Raw genomic sequence first — 6,009 nt, 5'->3', positions numbered from 1 at the left:
AGAAAACTCAGTAACCTGTGTTATGCAGATCACTGCTTGCAGAAAGTGAAGAGGACACTTGCTATAGAAGATCAAAGACTACAGCCTTCAATGTAAGTTACATATCAACTTCAAGAAAACAAAAAATCCTAACTACAGGGCCAATTAGGCAACAATACGTTAGATGAAGAAAATATTGAAATTGTCAAAGATTCCATTTTACTTGGATCCACAATTAACATACATGGTAACAGCAGCCAAGAAACCAAGTGGCTTGTTGCAAGAAATTCTTATTTGGTTAATCCCTGACTGTTACATGCAGCTGAAATAAACATCTGAGGATTCCTTCCATAACTGCCACAACAGTTCTATGAAGTATAAATATCACGTTCACTTTGTAGATCAGGAAAACTCTGAATTATTTACTTTTTAAAGCCAATATACGTAAGGGAGTGAGGTTTGAGTTAGACTTAAGAATCACTATTTATATTTTAGTTCCACAAACTAGAGTTTCTCATTTCTCATGAACTTTCTTTCTAGGCGGGCCAGGGTACACGTCTTCCTAATGCTGCTCTGCCAGCGTCATCAAGTAGACCTCGCCCTTTTAAGGTCCTTTTGTGGCTTCAAGTGGAAGTTCTCATGCTGACCATCCAATCAAGGAGAAAAATTAAGGAACAAAAAAGGGCAGGTAACTCTATTAGAAACAAACTCTTCTACAGAATCAAGCAGCAGATTTCTGGAGTTTTTCCCCTTGGTGAGAACTATGCTATATAATCAATTTTAACCATGAGAATGGAAGATTTTAGCAAGGTACATTAGCATTTTCTTAGTAAGAAAAAGATATGAACAGGCATTATGTAGACTCCAACAGTACTGATCTTCGAAGTTTGCTGTTCACTGGCACTGCATTGGCAGCCTTAAGCCCCCAGCTTAGTGTCACCATATGCACAAAGGAATGAAGTACATCCCATTCTGAATCATTTCCAGAATTACTTGTGAATCATCATGGTGATCCACAGGGTTTTCATTAGTTGATTTTCAGAAGTTGAATCTCATGCCTGCCTGCCTTCTGTCTTGTCTGGAACGCAAGGTGTGCTTTCTGGGAATTAAACCCAGCCTCACACAAACAAGGTGAAAATTCTATCTCCAAACTGGCAGTGTCCACTAATGTCAATTATTTCTACCTACAAACAAAACAAAGAGGTTAAGTACATAGATGTTTGTCGTGATTCTCTCCAATTGAGCATTCCTATGCAATATTACACTGCTCAGTATACTAACCAAATTTACCAGTAATAATAGCAACGTCTGGCGATGTCTGCATACTTTGATTTTCTTTATACGCTATCATATCTAATCCCCACTATATTCCTTTGAGGCAACTATTATTACTGACAACAAAATTTCAAAGAAAAAAATTACTTTCCCAGACTTACATAAGTAACAAATGGAATGGATAGGATTTGGTTCAAGTCCAAGTCACTTCCAAGTCTTGGTTCTAACATTCCTCCTTCTAAGAAATGCTACTTCTTCCCAGAAGAATCCATTTCCCATTCTTTAATAAAGTGAGCCTCATCAGTCCTACTCCTTAACAGTTATCCCCAAATACCCCTCTCTCATGCTGATTATATTTCTCACTAAAATATAGTACATTGTTTTGTCTCCCTGCCTGACAAAGTTCCTGAGTACATTTTATTTGTATTCTGCTAGTCGACTTTAAAAAAAAAATTCTTTTTCTTAACAAAAAGAGAGAAGTCTTTCAGTCATTGACACATTCAATCTCCTTAGTTCTTGCCCTTAGCCAAAAAGTCATGTTGCCCCCATTGAATATACTGCAGCTCTCAGAGGTGTGATTTTTAATATTATTGTTGTAGAAATATTGTAGATGTTTTTTTCAACATGTGGCTCTTAGAAAAATGTGAGAAAATGGCAAGTGGGAGGCTGAGAGCCCCTGTGATTTATTATTGGAGAGGACAAAGTACTTTTTCAGAGAAGAGGAAAGATTATCAGAAAACACCATTCACAACTAAACATACTACATTGTTAAGATAGTTATAAAAGGAACGGGCATGCTATTGGGAGAGCGAACTCAGAGGATCTCAGAGCAGACAATGGCCTCAGTCCACCAATCAGCCTGTGCTTTGACTCCTCCTTGCTGTGAAAGCAGCAACCAAGCCCCAGACTAGTCTGCTAGATCTTACAGAACTGAGAAATGTACACATACAGGACGCTGATGGTGAGTAAAGCTTTAAAATGGGGAAAAAAATAGCTAGGGTTTCAACTTGGTTTTCTTTCCATGATCCATTCTCCTTGCAGTCAGAAAAACTTGGTACATGATTCTCCTGGGCAGCTCATTAAAATAGAAAGCTGGTCCTTTTGTGTCATGTCTCCTATAAAACTGAATTAGAATGACAGGTTGTTTCCCAATAAAGATTCAATTACCAAATTGTGAAATATTCTTTTTTTTTAAATGACCATCAATCACCACCAAGGCAGCTTCAACTCATGGTAGCCTCATACGTGTCAGAGTAAATCTGTGCACCCGAGTGTTTTCAGTGGCTCCGCTTTCAGAAGTAGATTGTCAGGCTTTTCTTCCAATGCACTGTGGGTGGACTCCAATCTCCAGGAATTTAGTCAGTAAATGAGCACTGATTGTACCAATCAGGGGTACCAAATAATTATTTTATGATCTAGCAAACACACTTCCAATTTATCCAGATGAGGTAGAAAGTAAAATCCACATAAAAACCTGCATATGTGTTAATGGTTGTTGTTGTTGTTTAATGCCATCGAGTCGTAGACGACTCGTAGCAACCCTATGAACGAACAGCCTAAGCACTGTTCGTACATAGAGTTTCCGGAGGCAAACCATTTCGGAAGTGGATGCCGCTCCTGCTTCCAGGCTTGATTTAGTCGGGAAGCTCCAGCCAACACTGTCCACCATGGTAGACATTCAAAATTGCCAAAAAAACCCCAGAAAGAATCCAAAACATCCTTCAATGGGAGAATGGAGAGCTATCTAGACACAAAAAGACATGGATGATTCTTAAATGCATACAGTAAATCTAAGTGCTGGAGAAGAGTCTTGAACATCCCACAGACCACCAAGAAAGCAAGTCTGTCTTGTAGAGGGTAAGATCAAATTCCTCTTAGAGACTAGGATTCAAAGTTCCATCTCCTATACTTTGGTCACATGGCCAGGAGGGACCAGTTCTTGGAGAAGGACATCCTCATGCTTGGAAGGGTGAAGAGACAGGACAGGAGAGGAAGACCCCAGATGAGATGGATTGATATAGTAACTGGGGTAATAGGAGTAGATGTGTCAGAATCAGTGAGACTGGCTCAGGATAGAGCAAGGTTCAGAGCTGATGGACATAAGATCACTATGGGTTGTAGGTGACTTGATGGCACAGAACAACAAGTGAAAGAAGGCAGCCTGAAAAGGACACACACTATGTGGTTGTAACGATTCAACACTTTGTAAAAAGCAAAATTATAGAAACAGTGACAAAATTAGTGGTTGCTAGGAGTTTGGTGCAGATGAATTGGTAGAGTGCAGGGTAATTTTAAGTGAAATTATTTTGCATGACGCTGGGAGCTCTGGTGGTCTAGTGGTAAGAAGCTGCACTAAAAACCTAAAGGCAGGCAGTTCAAATCCACCAGATGCTCCATGGCCGAAGGATGAACAATCTCCTTTTGTGTGACTTACTGCTTCTGAAAAGTAGCTGGAGAGTCAGTTATGAGTTAGTTCAGACTAGATAGCACATAATAACAACATGATGCTAAAAGGGAGCTCAAGTGGCATAGTCCGTAGTCCGTAGGCTCCTTAGCTGCTAATCCAATGATGACGTCTCTCTGGAGATTTGAATCTGCCAGTAACTCCAGAAAGAAACATGAGCAATCTCCTATGTGATTTTCAGACTCCACAAACTGCTGGAGGGTCAGCTATGAGTTGGTTCTGACTTTCTAGCAATGAGTAGTAGTAGAGTATTATGTGAGGTTGTTGTTGTTGTTCTTGTTATGTGCTGCCGAGTCACCTGTGGCTCAAAGTGACCCTATGTACAAAAGCCCTAAACCCCACTCTATCCTGTGCCAAACGTATTGTCTCTGACACACCTATCCCATTACCCCAGTCACTGAATCTATGCATCTCATCAATGGTCTTCCTCTCCTCTGCTGTGCCTCCACCCTCTCAAGCCTGACATCCCTCTCCAAGGATTGGAGACCTTTCTGAAGAGCAATGATGTCAGTCTGGAGACTAAGGTGTGCCTGATACTGGCCATGGTTTTTGCAATCATTTGCTATGCATCAGAGAGCTGGACAATGACTAGAGATGATAGAAGGAGAGTTTTGATGCCTTTGAGCTGTGGTGCTGGAGAAGAGTATTGAATATACCATAGACCACTAGGAGAACAAACAAATTCGTCCTGGAGAGGGTTAAACCAGGCTGTTCTTTGGACGCAAGGATTCTGAAGCTTCATCTGACATACTTTGGACATAATGGCAAGTACATACATTTTTTTATTTGTCAACACTCAAACATAATGAATCACCGTAATGTAAACTATAATCATTAGTTAATAATAATGTATAGAATCAATTGATCAATTATAATGGATGTACTACCAAAATATAAGATATTAATAACAAGGGAAATTGGTGGTGGTGCACAGAGGGACTATTTGAGAACTACCTGTATTTGCTGTTTTATTTTTTTGGTAAGCCTAATACTGTTCTAAAAAATAAATTAATTCTTCATAAAACAGAAAAAAGGAGTCATCAGTTCACTTTATTGCTTACCATGACCTCTCTGTGTTCTCTAACCCTGTAACAAATATCTGATCAGATTAGATTCTAGCATGAATCGTGAGATTTACTACAAACCCAGGAGGAACACTTTACATAGAGTTGCACATCTATATACATTTTCTATGAACCTAATGCTGAAAGATATGTATGGAATGGGATCATGAGGGTCATAGAGTTGAGGGACAAATGAGATCAAGCTGATTTTTCCACATGGGCACATTTAACAGAAGTTAGTGTGATGATTTCAGTAGATGAGAGAGGTTCTGATTACACAAGTGATTAACAAAACTCGGTCCTAAGGGGACCTTCACTAACTGAGAATTCCCAGAATAGCACAAACGGTTAATAAACATAACTAATAACTGAAAGGGTGACTGTCCAAGTAGACACAGAGGAACAGTAGTAGAAAGGTTAGGAGAGCTACTTCTGATAGATCAACCCTGGGAATCCCAGGGGTGCACAGTTCTGTCCTCAAATACTTGGGTTTGTCATGAGATGAACTTAATCAAATAGCAACTATTTTAAATTCATGGAAGCAAATATGCCTGAAAAGAAAAAGCAGCTAAAGATTGACGATAAAAACCAAAACACCAAATCAAAACTACTGAAATCAAGATGACTCTGAGTCATAATGGCCCTGTAGGACAAAGTAGAACTTCCCAATAGGATTTCCAAAGCTATAAATGTTTATGGAAGCATATCGCATCATTGTTCTCCCAAAAGCATCTAGTGGCTTTGAACCATTAACTTTGGAGTTAACAGAGAAGGCTTTACCACTGCACCATCAAGGCTCCTTTCAACTGAAAGTTGGTATCTCATTTCTGTCTGAGTTGAAAGGGTTATTACCTGAAATATGTAAGACTGGAGAATGCTGTAGTGGTTGTACAAATTTTCTTGTCCCCATACCAGCCAACATCTGGGACTTTAATAAGCACAACTACTAACAGAAAAACTTTTGAGATGAGGCTCAAAAGTGGAGGAGACATTTTATCAGGGAAATATTTCACTACTCATAAACCAAACCAAGGGATAATGTTGATGTGGGGGTAAATATATATATTTACAGATATATCAACAGCTTTACCTTGCTTGGATCCACAAGTAACACTCTTGGTACAAATAGTATGGAAGTAAGGAGATGCATTGCAATGGGAAAATCTGCAGTTAGGGACCTTTACAAATTATTTAGGAGTAATGATGTCAGTTAGAGTACTAAGGTAC

The sequence above is a fragment of the Elephantulus edwardii genome, unplaced genomic scaffold (genome assembly GCF_000299155.1).
Source record: "Elephantulus edwardii isolate Elephantulus edwardi_28Jun2011 unplaced genomic scaffold, EleEdw1.0 scaffold00141, whole genome shotgun sequence".
Classification (NCBI taxonomy): Eukaryota; Metazoa; Chordata; class Mammalia; order Macroscelidea; family Macroscelididae; genus Elephantulus; species Elephantulus edwardii.
The sequence above is the reverse complement of the archived record's forward strand: the minus strand, read 5'-3'. Positions refer to the sequence as shown.